This window comes from Physeter macrocephalus, chromosome 21 (assembly GCF_002837175.3).
Source record: "Physeter macrocephalus isolate SW-GA chromosome 21, ASM283717v5, whole genome shotgun sequence".
NCBI classification, from domain to species: domain Eukaryota; kingdom Metazoa; phylum Chordata; class Mammalia; order Artiodactyla; family Physeteridae; genus Physeter; species Physeter macrocephalus.
Window position 1 is genome coordinate 96,603,067 of NC_041234.1, and position 18,761 is coordinate 96,621,827.

Genomic DNA, 18,761 nt, shown 5'->3' on the forward strand with positions numbered 1-18,761 from the left:
CTATTGGGGCAGTTAGCCTTTCTGGTCCTCAAATTTCCTCTGTTAAAATGGGTTTCATAGTGCCTACCTTAGAGGGTTGTCAAAATTACAACAAAGAACACGCCGACCACAGTGCCTGGTCTCTAGCAAGAACTCAACATGTTCGCTCTCTTCTCTGTCTTTTCATCCTTTTACCTCTATTCCCCGACTCTTCCACCCCAGAGCTCAGCAGGTAAAAACCGTGGGAAAAATCACCTCGAGGCGAAAGCAGGAAACATTTGCGCTGGGGGCGGGGACTGCGAGGTGCCCACTGCGCATGCGCACCCGCTCCGTCAGGTTCTGGTTTCCAGTTGGGGGGGTGGGGTGTACGGGCGAACAGGGCTTCGTTTGTCCCGGTTACCCCTTTCCGCCCCGCGGAAGTGGCCGGACCTCGGCGGAGTCCCGGCCGGGCTCAGCGCTAAGCGAGGACTGGAGGGGTAAGTTCGAAAATGGCGGAGGGGGAAGAAGGAGGGGCTTTACTGGGTGGGAGGCTGGCCTAGCGGCCGGGCAGAGACCAGGAGACCGTGAGGGGCCCAGCGGCGCGGCGGGGGCCGGAGACGGACGGGCCGCCCTGCGTGCCTTGTCTCTTTGAGGCCTTGGCGTGGACGCACTTTGGATTCCCCGACTCTGGGTTCCTCCGGGGAGTGGGCGGGTTGGTGGGTGCGAGTGAGGGAGATGAAGGGACTTCCGTTTCCTTCCAGGCTGGGGCCTGGCCGCCGAGAGGAGTTGGCATTTCCATATTGGGGCTCGGGCCGCCCCTCCTCCAGGATCCTCCCCTCAGCACTGCTCCGGGCGCCGCGGGCCGATCCAGGCCGGCTCTCCTGGCGTGGTGGGTACTGCCCGTACGGGCTTCCTCCTCCCTCCCCTTTCCTTCTCTCCTCTCCCCTCCCTCCCCTCGGGCCCCGCGCTGCGGGGGAGGGCGGGAAGGCAGCCCCTGCCCTGCGCAGGTGGTCGGCCCGGGGCCTGGTGCCCAGGTTCCCGGGACTGCGGAAGAAAGGCGTGGGTGGCCTCAGGCCGCCCGGGTGCCTCGGTAAACCCCGTGACCCCTAAGGTAAATCGAGTCAAAGAACTTTTTTCTTTTTTTAATGATCAAAGGGGACTCCTCCCCCCATTCTGACGCCTGTGGCAGGTACGGAGCTGGGTGGAGTGTGTCTGGCGAGGGCGTGTGAACCGAAAGAATAGGAGCCAAAGACCTTCCGGAAGAGGAAATTAGCTAGTAATTCTTTCCAACCTTTGCTGCCCTTGTCGACTCCCCAGCATATTCTGTGAGTAAAACAAAATTCAGTCTAACTTTCAGTTTCATTATTTTAACTCCATAATACCCTTGTTTTCTAATCGGGAGGAGGGGGGGGTGGTTATTGCTGACACTAAGCAACAGCCCTCTCCACCTCCAAAAAAAGAAAAACGTCAATCAAAACTTCGTAAAAACGTATCAGATTTTAATAATCTACTACTTTGCTTTCAAATATAACTACGTCACTACTTATGTCACAAATGTACTACCTTGATAGTTAAGGACACATAGAAATTTACTCTTGTAAGATTGGAGGTTGCTATTAGTGTTCCTTTCTTCTCTTTTCTTACTTAACATTTGTTATATCCAGTTCAAGAGAACACTGTTACAGACGGCCATCTTAGAATTACAACATTTTAGAGTTGGAAGGGATCTTAGTCCAAGCATGATATTTTACAAAAGCAGAAACTAAGGCACAGGAATATTTCATGGCTTGCCTAAGGCTACTCCATTGCTTAGATTAGAACCCAGGTTGTCTGGCTCCTTGCTCACTGCTCTTTCTGCACAACTGCTCCACATAGCCTCCAAGCAAGAAAATTAAATGTATTCAGTGCACATTTGTGAAGCATGTACAGCTTTGTGCCATACAACTGTTCTACCTTCTTTCAATATATTTAACATGACTATGAAGCCAGAAGAAAGTGGCAGTAGTTTAGGTTAAAAAGATTTATACGTGCACACACATCTACTTGTGTATGCTCAGATAACTTCTTGAAGGATGCACAAGAAAAATGTTAACAGTGGTTACTTATGGATGGTGGAGGGGCGTGGGAAGCTTTTTACTTTGCACCTTAGATGTGACCTAATGTACTGTTTGAATTTCTTACCATAAACAAGTATTGATTTTATAACTAAAAACAAGTTTTAAAGTTTGCACATATATGTATATCAGTATAAGCAAGTATCAGTGGTATGTGTATATATATTTATATACATATATGTATTTATGTATCAGTGATTTGTATTGTAAAATCCAGAGTGGTTCATGTCAGCCCAACTGGCAAAGCAGTCCTGATTATTGGATGCTTATATTTCCTCTTTGGTTTGCTCCTATTGCCCCTAATGTGAGAAGGTAACAATATTAGTCTTTATATATTTTTAGAAAATGTGCTAAGCTTTTAATTATTGAATTATGTAGCAGATTATAACATTCAGGATACCAAATTTGAAACAAAAAATTCTGAATGTAGAATCTTTGTGGGTAAGAATCATTTTTTAAAAATTTAAGACTGTAAAGGTCCCTGGTGATTAGTAGTTCAGCTCTTTTGTTTTTATGAACAGGTTAAGACACAAAAAGGGAATTGCCCAAGGTTATATATCTGATTATTAACAGAGCTTGGACTAGAGTCTAGGTCCTAGTCCGGTGCCCATTGTACTACACCCGTAATTTTATTGCTTTCTGGTGCATTCGATGACTCCAACGAGGGGGACAAAGTAATGCTGACTAAAGGTTAGTTAGGCCCATTTCAATAGATAAGAATTATTGTAGTTAATGTCTCAGTTAACTTATATAGTGCTTGAAATATTTTAGTAACGTAAATGTTCCCCTTATATTTGGTTGTAAACATTAACTTGTTTAGTAAATCGTTTGTTTATATTATAAAGGCTTAAGAGACTCCAAATATGAACTATTGATATTTCACTGTTTTTGTTTGGTCTCATATTTAAGTCTGGTAGCTGGTGCTTACAGAAAAAAAAAAGTGCTATGATTTATTTAAAAAATAAGAAACAACTTACTGAGCACCTACTATATCTGCCAGATATTGTACTATGTGGTAGAATTCAAAAGATGAATACGGCAAAATAGATGCCCTTGTTTTTTTGAGGATGGGAGATAATCATGAGCTGTCAGTTCTCAAGGTTTGTCTCTGTGGTCTAATCTGGTAATAGTATTACGTATTACAGAATGTAATCTGTAGCACTGTTTAAGGTCATTGTGTGAGTAGATTTGAGGAGATAAAAACAGTAGTGGTAAAATAAATTGACATTGAATTGAACAAATATTATTTTCATGTCTTAGAGGTCATGTGGTATAGTGGAAAGAACACTAGATTGAAAGCCTGAGTTCTTGTGTTGGCTTTGTTTCCGATTAGCTGTGGGATTGTGAGCAAATCACTCAACCTCGTTGCCTCCATGTTTCTTTTTTCTTTTTCATAAATTTTTAAGTATATTTATTCCACTTAATTCAAAACATGAAAAGAGCATTTGGAATATTATATATTATAAAATAAATGTATCTACCGTAAGAATTTGAGGCCAGACTATATGTTTTATCTACTTTGTGTGTACTTAATAGGTTGTCCTTTGTGTGATAAGAGCATATTTATGTCCATTTTGTAGGACTTGGTGTGGACTTTTATTATTTTTAATTATGGTACAGTTGTAGCTCTGCTATTTAATACATTTTGAGATTTGATTTGGTGTGATTGGTACCCAGTCTTTGTTATGGATACATGTGATTCACTATTATGATCTGCTTCTATAATGTATTTTCAAGGATATGGGTTGTGGTGAAAAGTGAGGTTTACCTGCATAGACTGGGAGTAGCTTAAACTCAGATGGTCAGACAGAAGTTGAACTGAGTAAGTTAAGGCTGATTTCCTAAACTGGGCAAAGGTGGTGCCGCTGTGTATTCCCTGGCATATCTATAAATACTTATATATGGTTTGAACTTTTATGCTTATTCCTGTAATAATTTTGTTGACCCTCAAAACACAGGCTTCTCAGCATATATTGCTATGTGATATACTTTTGTATGGCTCTACCTAATTTTTTAAGCCTTGAAAGGGCACAGAGCCTAACATTTTCTACCTCACTACCCTTTCTGCCAGTAATAATTTCCTAAACTTATATTGGTCAGAATCACTGGGTTTGCTTTTTTTACTGTCATTTACAGGCCACATGATCTTTGATGAGTAACAACCAGTCAGAAAACCAGTTTCCTCATATTTCAAATAGGGGTTTGATGTGTAGGTTAAATTAGCTACCATATATGAAAAAATTCTAAATTGTGAAGCACATTACATATTTTAGTTATTATCAGAGGTAACATGGTAAAAGAGGATGGGCTGGGGCTTCCCTGGTGGCGCAGTGGTTGGGAGTCCGCCTGCCGATGCAGGGGACGCGGGTTCGTGCCCCGGTCCGGGAAGATCCCACATGCCGCGGAGCGGCTGGGCCCGTGAGCCATGGCCGCTGAGCCTGCGCGTCCGGAGCCTGCTGTGGAATCACACAAGCTCATGTTTAAATTTTGACCTTGTTAAAACAAATAGGGGGCTTCCCTGGTGGCGCAGTGGTTGAGAGTCCGCCTTCCGATGCAGCGGACGCGGGTTCGTGCCCCGGTCCGGCAGGATCCCACATGCCGCGGAGCGGCTGGGCCCGTGAGCCATGGCCGCTGAGCCTGCGCAGCCGGAGCCTGTGCTCTGCAACGGGTGAGGCCACAGCAGTGAGAGGCCCGCGTACCACAAAAAAACAAACAAACAAACAAAAAACAAATAGGATTAGAAACTTAGTTTCAATCCAGCATGTTTTAGTAGATTAGAGAAAATACATATAGCTAAAATGATGGGGTGAAAGGAAATGAAAATTAGTTTATAGACAGTGTTTAGAACACATGAGCATTCATTAAATATGTTGTACTGTTTTAATTTGCCTTATAGTCACTTGTGGCAGTTTCCTTTGTTGTCATTTTTTAACTCAAGCCCAGTGGAAGACAAACCTACTGAATGTTTGCTTGTAGACAACAGAGTGTCTTTTAGATAGGACAAAATATTTTTACTGGGAAAAAGAAAAGATGTTGGCTTTTATCAAGCACTTGTTTCATCACTTGCTTGAGATCCCAACATGATCATGGAAGAGAATACTTGATTCTGAGAAAGATCTACGGTAGGTAGTACCCATTCACCAAATCATCCATCAAAAGAACCTCAGAATAGCACTTGTGGAACCATCTGATTTTTTTCAGTACTGCATCCTAATCACTCTGTCAGAATAAGTTATCTGGATGAGTATTAAACAGAATAAGTTCCAGATTCTGTGGCCTTAGTCGATTCATTTAACTTCCTTATGCTTTAGTTTTCTTGTCTTAAAATGAAAGAGTGATTTCTATTATCCTGTTCATTACAAATATAAGTAAATTAGGTTGAACAAGTTTTGCTTGTGGATGTCTACAAAATATAATGATTTTACTTTTCAGTGTACTTGATTCTGAGCTGCCCTTTTGTAAAAATTATTTTAGGGAAATTTTTTTTGGCCAAGGATCAGGGAAGACTCCTTTCTTACCAGTCCCCCAAATTAATTTATTATTATTATTATTATTTTATAAATTTATTTATTTATTTTTGGCTGCATTGGGTCTTCATTGCTATGCGCAGGCGTTCTCTAGTTGTGGCTAGAGGGGGCTACTCCTCATTGTGGTGTGTGAGCTTCTCATTGTGGTGGCTTCTCTTGTTGCGGAGCACAGGCTCTAGGCACGTGGGCTTTAGTAGTTGTGGCACGCGGGCTATAGAGCACAGGCTCAGTAGTTGTGGCGCACGGGCTTAGTTGCTCCGCGGCATGCGGGATTTTCCTGGAGCAGGGATTGAACCCATGTCACCTGCATTGGCAGGCAGATTCTTAACTACTGCACCACCAGGGAAGTCCAGTTTATTATTTTTTTAAGGCATTGAGTGAACAAGTTTAGAACTCCAGGGATAGACATCGCTCAGAACATTTTTCAATGAAATCTTTTATTTTCAACTCAAGTTAACAGTAAGTAGCAGTCAGGTATTATTATTACCTGTGTTTCTCAGCCCTCTCTGCTAATGATTTACTGCCACCCAGGCAGTGAACCAGAAGGCATGTGTTCATGGCCAACCACTGTGGACATGACGTGGTTACTGCTTTTATCTCTGGGAGTTGACCTGTATCCTCTTTTTTTTTTTTAACCTGATGTTTGACAGTGATATTACAAAGTATCAAGTTGGCAGAAATTCTCAGGATAGGCAAAAAGATAAGGACCTAAGAGTATATTCTTCCCTCTCCTTGTAATAAGTTATAAAAATTATCTTCTGTGAAGGAAGAGCCAAAACCTTGCAATAGCAGGCCCTGCTATTGATAGCTTACTGGGCCAGTTTATTCACAGATGAAGGAAGCATTGTCACATGGCAAATAGCCAAATAACACCCCCAGCCTGCTGGGCAGAATTATATAAGGCACCTTGACTAATCAAGAGTCCAACTGCTTTTTTCTTTTGATTAGAATCTAATATATTTGCTGGATAAAATTTAGAAAATTAAGAAAACCACAAAGAAGAAAATAAAAACCAATAATCCCAGTGCACAGAGATAATAACCACAGTAGAATTTTGATGTGTAATTTAGCCTAAGTCTTTCCTATATCGGCATTTTTTATAATTGGGATCATACTGAGCAATACTGGTTTATAGCCAGCTCATTTCACCTAATACAACATCATGAACACATATCTGTGTTCTTTAGTATTGTTCTACAACCTGTAGTATACACATTACCAAAGTGTTGTTCTCTTTTGTTAGAATTGAGTTTTTTTGCTTTTATAAATAGCACTGTATTATCCTTATATATACTGATCATTTCCTTAGCATTAATGCTTAGTACTAGAATGGCTGGTTCAGAAACTGATCATATATTTTAAGACTTTTAGAATATATTGTCAGATTGCTTTCTAGAAAAGGTGTACCAGTTTTTAGTTCCACCAGCAAGAGTGCCTATTGTCCCATACCTTCACTGCTGGATTTTTTATTGTTGGTAGTGATGGCAATCTCTGCCAAACAGGACAAAAATGGTATCTTTTAAAGTGTTTATTTCTTTGATTACTAATGATATTTAACATTTTTGCATACGTTTGTTGGCCATTAGTATTTGCCATTTGTAAATTTGTCTATTTTCTATAGAGATGTTCATCGTAGATTAATAAGTGCTTTGAAGCTTTTTCTTAAGACTATTCTCAGTCAAAAACAAGATAGATTAAAAATAGATGGTGACAGGATACACTCCTGTTTGAGACCACTTAATATTGATGTTAAAAGCAAATAAACAGGATATTCACTCCAACATTCTTTATAATAGCAAAAAATTGTTAGCTTTATAAATGTCCAGCAATGAAGGTGCATAACTGTATATATATAGAATATGTTAACATATGTGGGGTTTTTTTAATTTGTTTTATTTTTCGCTGCATTGGGTCTTTGTTGCTGCACACGGGCTTTCTCTAGTTGCAGCGAGCGGGTGGCTTCTCTTGTTGCGGAGCACGGACTCTAGGTGCGCGGGCTTCAGTAGTTGTGGCTCGCAGGCTCTACAGCGCAGGCTCAGTAGTTGTGGTGCACGGGCTTAGTTGCTCCATGGCATGCAGGATCTTCCTGGGCCAGAGCTAGAACCCATGTCCCCTGCATTAGCAGGCTGATTCTTAACCACTGTGCCACCAGGGAAGTCCGACATTTGTGGGGTTTTTTGTTTGGTTTTTTTTTGGGGTTTTTTTGGTTTTTTTGGTTTTTTATTTTGCGGTACGCGGGCCTCTCACTGTTGTGGCCTCTCCTGTTGTGGAGCACAGGCTCCGCACATGCAGGCTCAGCGGCCGTGGCTCACGGGCCCAGCCGCTCTGCGGCATGTGGGATCTTCCTGGACCGGGGCACGAACCCGCGTCCCCTGCATCAGCAGGCGGACTCTCAACCACTGCGCCACCAGGGAAGCCCATTTGTGTTTTTTAAAACCTATCTCTGGAGGAATGCAGAAGAAACTGGTAAGAGTGACTGCTTCTAGGAAGGGAACCAGAGGTTTAAGGTATAAGGGGTGGAATGGATGCAGCTTTTGTACCTCTCGAATTATTTGATCATGTGTGTATTTTCTCTTTTTATTATTATTATTATTATTTTTCTTTGTGGTATGGCGGGCCTCCCTCTGCCGCGGGCTCTCCCGTTGCGGGGCACAGGCTCCGGACGCGCAGGCCCAGCGGCCATGGCTCACGGGCCCAGCCGCTCCGCGGCACGTGGGATCCTCCCAGACCGGGGCGCGAACCCGGTTCCCCTGCATCGGCAGGCGGACGCGCAACCACCGCGCCACCAGGGAAGCCCCTCTTTTTAAAAATATACATCTAAAATTAATGTTCAGCAATATGGAATTGGTGAGGTTATGATAAATACATTCATACAGTCAGGTACTAGTCATCCATTTAAAATAATGTTCTAATCTAGATAAAAATTGATGTGGAGAGATGCTTATGATACATTATTAAATAGAAAAAAGCAAATTATAAAAATACTGTATACTATAAATCCCCTTTAGAAATATTTATAACGTGCATGTGTTACACGCACACAGAAAAGGTTCTTAAAGGATAAACATATTAAAGTATTCACAGCCTGGATAGTAGGATTCTTTTTCCCCTCTCTTTTAAAAAGGAAAACAGTTGTTTGTATTAAATATTGGGTTTGATATCCATCATGAGATTTTGTTTTTCTCCCTGTTCTGATTTTAGCAAAGATTTTAATCTAGACTCTGAATAGGCATAAATAGTATTAATCTGTGCTATGGATCTACAGTTTGGGTTATATAGATGGTTTGTTTTTGACTCAAAGACTTGATTAACGAGCACTGTAAATTGTCTTTAAGTTCTGAACAGTTTTCAGTAAAATGGAAGAGGGGATACTAGTGATCGTGAGCCTTTTTATTATCTTGAGTGAATTCTTGAGCCCAAACCCGTGTATTCTTCATGCAAAACATTCTTTTGGGGAACACATTCCTGCAATTTGTCGAAAAAGATGAGAGAAAAAAAAAACGGAGGAAAAGATGAGGGAATACCTTACTGTGGGTCCATTCTGAGAGAACTGTACCTGTGGAGTTAATTATTATAAATAATTTGGCAAATATTGGAGGTCTGGGCTCAAATTTAAGTATTACTATCACTTTCTAAATTAAGTATAGAACATGTAATTGATACTCCCTTTGTGGATTCTCAGTATGGCCTTTCAGGTGTTTACAGAAGTAGGCTTCATGATCAAGCATATATTGTAGGCAGCAGTGTTAATAAGTTGATGTTATTGACTGAGCTTATGGGCTAAGTGCTCATTAATGCCATTCAGTTATTTGAATGGCTCTAGTGCTTAATTTTAGGGAGAGAACTTTTGATTTGATTGAATGTAATTAACCTCAAAAATGTTTTATTGACCATTTAACTTAAGGTTAAATGAAAATACACTTCATAGTTTGAAGAACCTAGTAGTGTAAATGAACAATTTGACTAAAAGTTGAATTTTTAATTTTATTTATTTATTTATTTTGGCTGCATTGGGTCTTTGTTGCTGTGCGGGGGCTTCTCATTGTGGTGGCTTCTCTTGTTGTGGAGCACAGGCTCTAGGTGCCTGTGCTTCAGTAGTTGTGGCTCACAGGCTCTAGAGCTCAGGCTCAGGAGTTGTGGCACACGGGCTTAGTTGCTCTGCGGCATGTGGGATCTTCCCAGACCAGGGATCGAACCCGTGTCCCCTGTATTGGCAGGTGGATTCTTAACCACTGCACCACCGGGGAAGTCCTAAAAGTTGAATTTTTATGTAAATGTATCATAGTATAAAAGCTGAATTTAAAAAATCATATATATACACATATATATGTGTATGTATATATATGTATATATATATATATATATACCCTTTTTGTTTAGGGCGTGTCATTTTTAAAATACAGCTTTTTTATACTGTGTCACATTTACGTAGATACATTTCTTAGATACTACAGCTTTGTAAATCAAAATGCTATTTCTAAGCAGGGAACTAACACTTTAAGATCATTAAAAGAGGGATTGAGAGACTTCCCTGGTGGTCCAGTGATAAAGAATCTGCCCTCCAATGCATGGGACTCGGGTTTGATCCCTAGTCAGGGAACTAAGATCCCACATGCCACAGGGCAACTAAGCCCGCCACGCCACAACTACTGAGCTTGTGCACCTCAACTAGAGAGCCTGCGTGCTGCAAGCTACAGAGCCCATGTGCTCTGGAAACCCCACGCTACAACTACAGAGCCCACGCACCCTGGAGCCTGTGCGCCACAACTAGAGAAAAGAAAACCCGCACGCCACAACTAGAGAAAGCCATGCACCGCAACAAAGAGCCCGTGCGCCGCAATGAAAGATCCCACGTGCCACAACTAAGACCCAACACAGCCAAAAATAAATTTAAAAAATAATAGATAAATCGTTAAAAAAAAAAAAAAAAAAAAGAGGGATTGACCTCCACTGGGTCAAGGAGAATGTTGCTTGTTTGACAAGATCTCTATGCTGGATCCTCTGTAGGGGAAAAAAGCAACTGATGAGAAAAATCTTACAATATTTCTACGTATAATGAGCAAAGGGAGAATATTAACATAAATTTTAAATTATGATGGTGTTTTGGCTTAGCACATATAAGATTTTTATGGTGTTACTATGGAAAGTTTTACAAATCTTATATTTTTGAAATGTGATTTTAGTATAGGTTTTTATCACTGAGTTGTACTGTTTGCTTGGTATGCATATATTTCCTAGTTCGGTCACATTTCCTGGGCACAATGGCATATTACCAATTTTTAGTCCTCACAGTGATCTCAAGAGTCCAGTGGAGGTGGTGGGTGGGATGTGGGATAGTTACAGCAGTGACCTAATAGAGGTGCTCCAGCATTCATTCTTTTGCCGAACGTTGATGAAGCACTACTGTGTGTCACTCATTGCTTTAGGCATTGGGAATACAAATGTGATGAGACAGAGCCCTTGCTATAAAGGACCTTCCTTCAAACAACGTACATATAGGTATACCTACAAACACACACAGGCAGAAATTATTCAGTCTTGTTCTAGTACAACTTGGCTCCTCAGCTATTTTTCTTCCTTTCTTTCTTCCTTTCTCTCTCTCTTTCTTTCTTTTTCCTTCTTTCTTTCTTTCTCTCTTCCTTTCTCTCTTTCTTTCTTTTACCCTTTCTCTCTCTTTCTCTCTCTTTCCGCACTGCACAGCATGTGGGATCTTAGTTCCCCGACCAGGGATTGAACCTGTGCCCCCTGCAGTGGAAGCATGGAGTCTTAACCACTGGACCACCAGGGAAGCCCCCTCAGCAAATTATTTAGAGGGTATAGTGTGGGCACAAAGAGTAGTCATTCTACTAGGGTTTTGAATGGAGGAATCAGGAAAGATGTCATAGATGAGATTCTAAAAACATGTTTTCTGAGTTTTCAACAGGTGCCCTTATTTAATTACATAATGTGTTTCAGTTAGCATGGTAGTACTGCAGTGGGAGCTAATAGGGTTATATTGTTTGCTTAATTTTTGTCATTTTTTTAACATCATTGTATTGGGTTGGCCAAAAAGTTCTTTCAGGTTTTTCCGTATGCTCTTACGGAAAAACCCAAATGAACTTTTTGGCCAACCCAATATTAGTTTCTTAGGGCTGCCATAATAAAGTACTGCAAACTGAGTGACTTAAAACAACAGAAATTCAGGGACTTCCCTGGTAGTCCAGTGGTTAAAACCGCGCTTCCACTGCAGGAGGCCCGGGTTTGATGCCTGGTCGGGGAACTAAGATCCCACATGCCGCACGGCACAGCCAAAAAAAGAAAAAAATAAGAAATTAATTTTCTCACAGTTCTGGTAGCTAGACATCCAAAATCAAGGTGTTGGCAGGGCCATGCTGTCTGTGAAGGTGCTGGGGAGAACCTGTTCCATGGCTTTCTCTTAGCTTCTGGTGTTGCCATTGATCCTTGGTGTTCCTCGGTTCGTCAGTACATCATCACTCCAGAGTCTGCCTCTGTCTTCACATGGCCATCTTTCCTGTGTTTCTTCTCCTTTTCCTACAAGAATATCAGTCGTATTGGATGAGGGCATCCTAATGACCTTGTCTGAACTTGATTATATCTGCAAGGACCCTATATCCAAATAAGGTCACATTCAACATAGTTTTGAGGGGACACAGTTCAAGCCATAACAATCATTTAATTCCCTTTTAATGTGCCTCGTCAATATAGTTACTTAATATATAGTTACTTAAGAAATGCTTTTTCATGATGAGAGATTAGCAAAGCCCTTGGTTGCAGGGATGATGAGTATTTTTAGTTCATTAAATGAGTCTATAGTGACTGAATGAATTTCTTCCAGAGACCATAAGGGTGAAACACAGACAGGTTGTAGACATCTATGAGCTCAATAGAAAAAGACTAAAGGTTTTGCTGCTTATTTGTTAAGAACAGTGATTTGTTATTCAGGTGTTACTTTGACTTTAAAAGATTTAATAAGTATTTGTAATTGTTAACTTTCAGTCATCAGAGATAGTTCCCTAGTATACCATCTTAAATAATTAAATTTATATTAATCTTCAAAATTACTTTCTTCAGTGTCTTGTACACATATAAAACTGCTTGCTTATTTTGTTCTAAGATGCCGTGATAACTGAAACTTATGATATTATGGGATAGATTGTTTTTTTAAGTTACTTACACTGTAATAATTGACTACGAAATAGTAGTCACTTTAAGAAATTACTGTTAATTTTCATTTCAAGTAAGATTTTTATTAGAAAGCTTAATACTTAAATACATTTCTGAGTAGTGTTCTGATATTAAATCTCACAAAAATATTTCCCTGCATGGGATTTTTTTTTCTATTGCTTTAACATTAGAGAGTATTTTTCAATTAATCAAGAATTTATTTCTTCATATTTTTTTAACCATTTAGAGAAGCTATCCTTTAAAAGGGAATCATTTGATCCTTCATTGTTTTAATAGCACACAACTGTTACAAAGGCATCCATACTAGCCCTATTATAAGATAAACTAATAATTTTGGGGGGAATTATCTATAAACCACAGGGAACTTCATAATATTCTTAATTTCTATGTACATGCATACTGTAGTGCTTATGCACATTGTACAATGATTAAATGCCAAAGAAATCAGGTAAAGAATGAAAGTTCACAGCCTTACACTTACTTGTTCTAAGTGGATGTGTGGGAAATAAATAGCCTAATGAAAATAATGTAGATAAACCTTACTTGTCAGTGGTAAATACCACAGCTTTCTCTTAAAGTGTAGGCAGTGTTCCCAGAATAATCCCACTGAAGAAAATCCAAAATCTTTGCACAAAAAAAGTGCACAGGTTTGTCCTGTGTGTAAAAACCTTTTAATCTAAGTGCATTTTATATCCAAAACAATTTCCACTTCTTGAATACAGATCTTCCTCAACTTACAATGAGGTTACATCCCAATAAAACCATCCTAAGTTGAAAGTATCATAAGCTGAAGATTCATTTAATACACCTAACCTACCAAACGTCATAGCTTAGCCTAGCCTACTTTAAATGTGCTCAGAACACTTAACATTAGCTTACAGTTGGGCAAAATCATGTAACGCAAAGCCTATTTTATACTAAAGTGTGGAATGTCTCATGTAATTTATCAAATACCGTACTGAAAGTGAAAATGGAATGGTTGTAGGGTACAGAAAAGTTATGAGTATATCAGTTATTGACCCTCGTGATCTCCTGGGCTGACTGGGAGCTGTGGCTCGCCGTGCTGCCCAGCATCACTACAGAGTATCAAACTGTGCTAGCCCAGGAAAAGGTCAAAATTCGAAGTAAGATTTCTACTGAATGCGTATCACTTTTGCACCATTATAAACTGGAAAAATCATAAGTCAAACCACTGTAAGTTGGAGACCATATGAACATTTAAAAAGTTCAAAAGCCTACCAACATATATATAGATACACACATCCAAAACAAAAGGAATGCTTTCAATGAGATTAGGAATGAGGATAAGAATTAAAGGAGAGTGTCTCCTATATTACCAGAGTCAATGAAATTAACTGCATTTTAAAACATAAATTATACCTATTTGGAATTATTTTATAAATACATAATCTATAGGCTAGACAAACATCAATGTGAAAAACTGTCACAGAATTTCATAATTTAGGAACATAGCTTCAGTGCTTCATAATGTGGAAAGAAACTCCTAAGAACAGCCAATTGGTTTGATTTCTTAGAAGTAAGAAAATAATGCATTTCAGAAAATGATTTGTAACAATTAGCGACAAAAGAACAACATTAAGAAATAAAATACTGGGTACACAAGAACTGAGGTCCTCAGAATACCAAAAGAGAATCAGACTTCACATTAAAATTTAAAGAATGTGGTTAAAGGAAAAACTAACTGGAATCTTTGTAACAGGTTAAATATTTAACCACTTCAAACAGAAATAATTTAGTCCTCTCATATACTTCTGAAAATGTACTGTAGCATCTAGTTTTCCATATCAAAAGCATATAATTTGATTAGCAGAGCTCCCTTTGTTTTAGACTTAAAATCACCTCTGATCCACCAAAGTTTGTACTAACAATTACCAAACTACTATTTGAAAAGCATTTAAACAGCTTTATTGAGATATAATTCACATACCATAAATTAATTTTAAGGTGTACAGTTCAGTGATTTTAGTATACTCAGAGTTACACAACCACCATTACAATCTAATTTAGAATATTTTCATTACTCCAAAAAGAAACCCAGTCAGTAACCATTTGCAGTTATTCCCCATTCCCCTCCTCTCCCAGCTGTAAGCAACCACTAATCTATTTTCTGTTTCTATTTATTTTAAGAACATTTTAAACTTACAACATTATTGTTCTCATGCCTATTCCAGGTCATTGGCTCAGAGGTTTAAAAGTTCTTAAACTCCCCAAATTTGCAAGTCCTGTGACATCCTCACTCAGAAAACATTCAAACGATGGTTTCATGATGTTATGATTGTTCCGTCTTCTAAGAGTCTTTGATCTGGAACATGTGTTTCAAATTCTGTTTGTACCATTTGCTAGGGGTGCTAAACTCATTTAGTTAGACGGAATAAAACTATTCTGTCCAGACTCAAAACTGGGTTTGTTCTGTTTGGGTTAACCATTTCCAGTCTTTCGATAGTTGGAACAGCTTTAGGAATCTAGTGTGGCACACCGCCGTCTTCGGTAATAATGTCATCTTCATCCTTTGGCTTAATGTTTGGTTCAATCTGCTGTGGATAGCCAAGAAAGCTATTATCAGTAGATTGGCTAGAGCTGCCGGAAGTCCTACTGTCCTAATGTTATTCTCCTGTTTACTTGCCTTCTATTATGATGAGGTTGTAGCTGTTTGCAGTCATCCTATTACTTGATCAAAACTCTTCCCTGAAACTTCTATACCATTAACATCTAAAACTTCATTAACAGCCAATATAGTCCTGTGCTGCGAGCCAGACCTCCTGGAATAAGCCAGGATATAAAGATCCCTGCGGGGGGCGGGGGGAGGAAGGGACTTCGGTCCAGCAGTTAAGACTCTGTGTTCCAATGCAGGTTCAATCCCTGCTCGGGGAACTATGATCCCACATGCCACACAGCATGGCCAAAAAATTTAAAAAAAAACAAAAATAGCACACACACACACACACAAAAGATCCCTGGGACCTTCTCTAAGCCATGTAGTGTCTCCCTTAGAATGAAACCATCCCAGCTATAGAGTCCCTAGGGAATGTTCAGTGTTGTGTTTGTAAAGATGAACTAATCCTATGGTGTGTTTCTGGGGGAATGTCAACATCTGTAATAGAAGACACGCATCTGAAGTCTTGGTGCATACCACTTACTAGATCTGGCTTTTTTCTGTGGTTGACAGAACATTGGTTAAAACATTTTCCTTCTTCATTAGCATGTCTGTACCAATGGCACTGTTTACTTCTTCCTTTTTTCTGTGTAAAAATCCTAAGCAGCAGGTTGGTTGTTGAAGCAGTTATGTGATAATTATCATCTTTATTTATAGATAGTAAGTATCCCTGGATGTCTGTATAGCCTAATAAAATGTCAACATTAGATATCTTATGAACATGTTGCAGTAATCCATAAAACGCCTCAAAATGTCCAAGTTTCGCACTTTCTATCAAAAACTGATGAAATTCAGTGCCAAACCTGCTCTTCTCCAGGATGCCCTGGCAGCCGCCCTCATGCTGAGTGCAGGGGCTGCAGCCCAGGAGCCTGCAACTCACCAAACGCACCTGCAGAGGTGGCTTGGGTCTCAATGCTGAGCTCCACAGGGTGGCTGGGGCAGCCTGTCTGTGGTGCAAGTGGAGACACAACTCCATCTTGCCTCCCTCTGCTTTGGTGACTTCAGAACCCTGGTGGAGGAGGATGAGGGGGCAACTAGCCCATCCACCTCTTTGCTCTCAGCTGCCTTCCCCATGACCAGGCTCCTGACCCAGGCCAGTGGTGCTAACCGGAGAGACTTTAAGTAAAAATATTATTAAAGACATTTTGGAGAAAAAGGTCACCTATAATCCTGTCACCTTAGCTAACATATTTTACCCATATATTAAAAATTACCTCCAGATTTGTCCATGAGTATATATTTTCACACAGTTGCAGTCAGATGTACATCCTACTTTATATCCTTTTCCCATTTAAAATAACCTTTGTTCTATATATTTGACTTTAATAATAAAAACCTGAGGGAAATAGAAACTTTTGTATTGTGTGCAAATACCAGGTAAGTGGGTTTTCCATGTGTTTTTTTCTCCCCTCCAACTCCCCATATTCCCGCATTATTGCTAGAGAAGCAGTCAGTCTCCTCTCCTTGGCACATGCCCATGGCTATCTTTACCCAGCTGACTAGGCTAAATAAATACACACCCACACACACACGTATACTGTGTGTATGTATTTGTACAGGTATATGTATGTTTTATTTTTTTCTTTGAAGTTATTAAGCCTTTTATTTTTTTTTAACATTTTTAAAAAAATTTATTTTATTTTTGGCTGCATTGGGTCTTCGCTGCTGCACGCACGGGCTTTCTCTAGTTGTGGCAAGGAGGGGCTACTCTTCGTTGCAGTGCATGGGCTTCTCATTGCTGTGGCTTCTCTTGTTGCAGAGCACGGGCTCTAGGTGCGCGGGCTTCAGTAGTTGTGGCTCACAGGCTTAGAGCGCAGCCTCAGTAGTTGCGGCACACGGGCTTAGTTGCTCCGCAGCATGTGGGATCTTCCCGGACCAGGGCTCGAACCCGTGTCCCCTGCATTGGCAGGTGGATTCTTAACCACTGTGCCACCAGGTAAGCCCCTCCCCAGGAATTTTTAAAATTCTTTCCCTCTTAGAATAAAAGGTTTTCTGTGCTTTAAAACAGTCGTAACTTTTAAAATTAACTTGTTATGCTATAAAAGTAATCTCAGTCCTATTTTAAATAGGTACTACTTGGCTAACATGCACTGGCAATATATTAGCAGTCCCAGTTGCTTGACAGATGTAGATGTTAGGTGAAATCCAGTTGGTTAAATTATACTCACTTGTCCAAAGAGGAACGTAACTAGAGAAATTAAAAGAAATCCTCAACATTTAGGCAGCGTCTAACCAAAAAGAAATAGAAACAACGTGAGTTAGTTTCCTATAGCTACTGTAACAAGTTACGTGTAACTGAGTGTTTTGCTTTTTTTTTTTAACATCTTTATTGGAGTATAATTGCTTTACAATGTTGTATTAGTTTCTGCTGTATAACAAAGTGAATCAGTTATATGTATACATATATCCCCATATCCCCTCCCTCTTGCATCTCCCTCCCACCCTCCCTATCCCACCCCTCTAGGTGGTCACAAAGCACGAGCTGATCTCCCTGTACTGTGCAGCTGCTTCCCACTAGCTATTCATTTTACATTTGGTAGTGTATATATGTCAATGCTACTCTTTCACTTCGTCCCAGCTTACCCTTCCCCCTCCCCGTGTCCTCAGGTCCAATCTCTACCTCTGGGTCTTTATTCCTGTCCTGCCCCTAGGTTCATTAAAACCATTTTTTTTAGATTCCATATGTATGTGTTAGCATATGGTATTTGCTTTTCTCTTTCTGACTTACTTCACTGTATGACAGACTCTAGGTACATCCACCTCACTACAGATAGCTCAATTTCGTTTCTTTTTATGGCTGAGTGATATTCCATTGTGTATATGTGCCACATCTTTATCCATTCATCTTTCGATGGACACTTAGGTTGCTTCCATGTCCTGGCTATTGTAAATAGTGCTGCAATGAACGTTGTGGTACATGACTCTTTTTGAATTACGGTTTTCTCAGGGTATATGCCCAGTAGTGGGATTGCTGGGTCATATGGCAGTTCTATTTTTATCTTTTTAAGGAACCTGCATACTGTTCTCCATAGTGGCTGTATCACTTTACATTCCCACCAACAGTGCAAGAGGGTTCCCTTTTCTCCACACCCTTTCCATGATTTATTGTTTGTAGATTGTTTGATGATGGCCATGCTGACTGGTGTGAGGTGGTACCTCTTTGTGGTTTTGATTTGCATTTCTCTAATGACTAGTGATGTTGAGCATCCTTTCATGTGTTTGTTGGCAATCTGTATATCTTCTTTGGAGAAATGTCTATTTAGGTCTTCCGCCCTTTTTTGGCTTGGGTTGTTTGTTTTTCTG

The 18,761-nt window shown here is 40.1% G+C and overlaps 1 protein-coding gene and 1 pseudogene across 6 annotated transcripts in view; one reads left to right on the forward strand and one right to left on the reverse strand.

Moving 5' to 3' along the window:
* The first annotated feature begins 323 nt into the window (after positions 1-323).
* Positions 324-18,761, forward strand: part of XIAP (X-linked inhibitor of apoptosis) — a 45,147-nt gene continuing 26,709 nt past the window's right edge. For 3 of the 6 annotated variants that reach the window (XR_003677800.2, XM_007110955.4, XM_007110958.4), the window contains exons 1-3: positions 324-455; positions 720-847; positions 1,114-1,283. The gene's annotated coding sequence lies outside the window, so the exon portion shown is untranslated. Of the gene's footprint in view, positions 456-719; positions 848-909; positions 1,070-1,113; positions 1,284-18,761 lie in introns of those variants that run through there. The other 3 variants (XM_007110956.4, XM_007110957.4, XM_028482216.2) reach the window with 3 other exon arrangements.
* On the reverse strand, positions 14,269-18,733 carry LOC102978108 (partitioning defective 6 homolog beta-like; annotated as a pseudogene).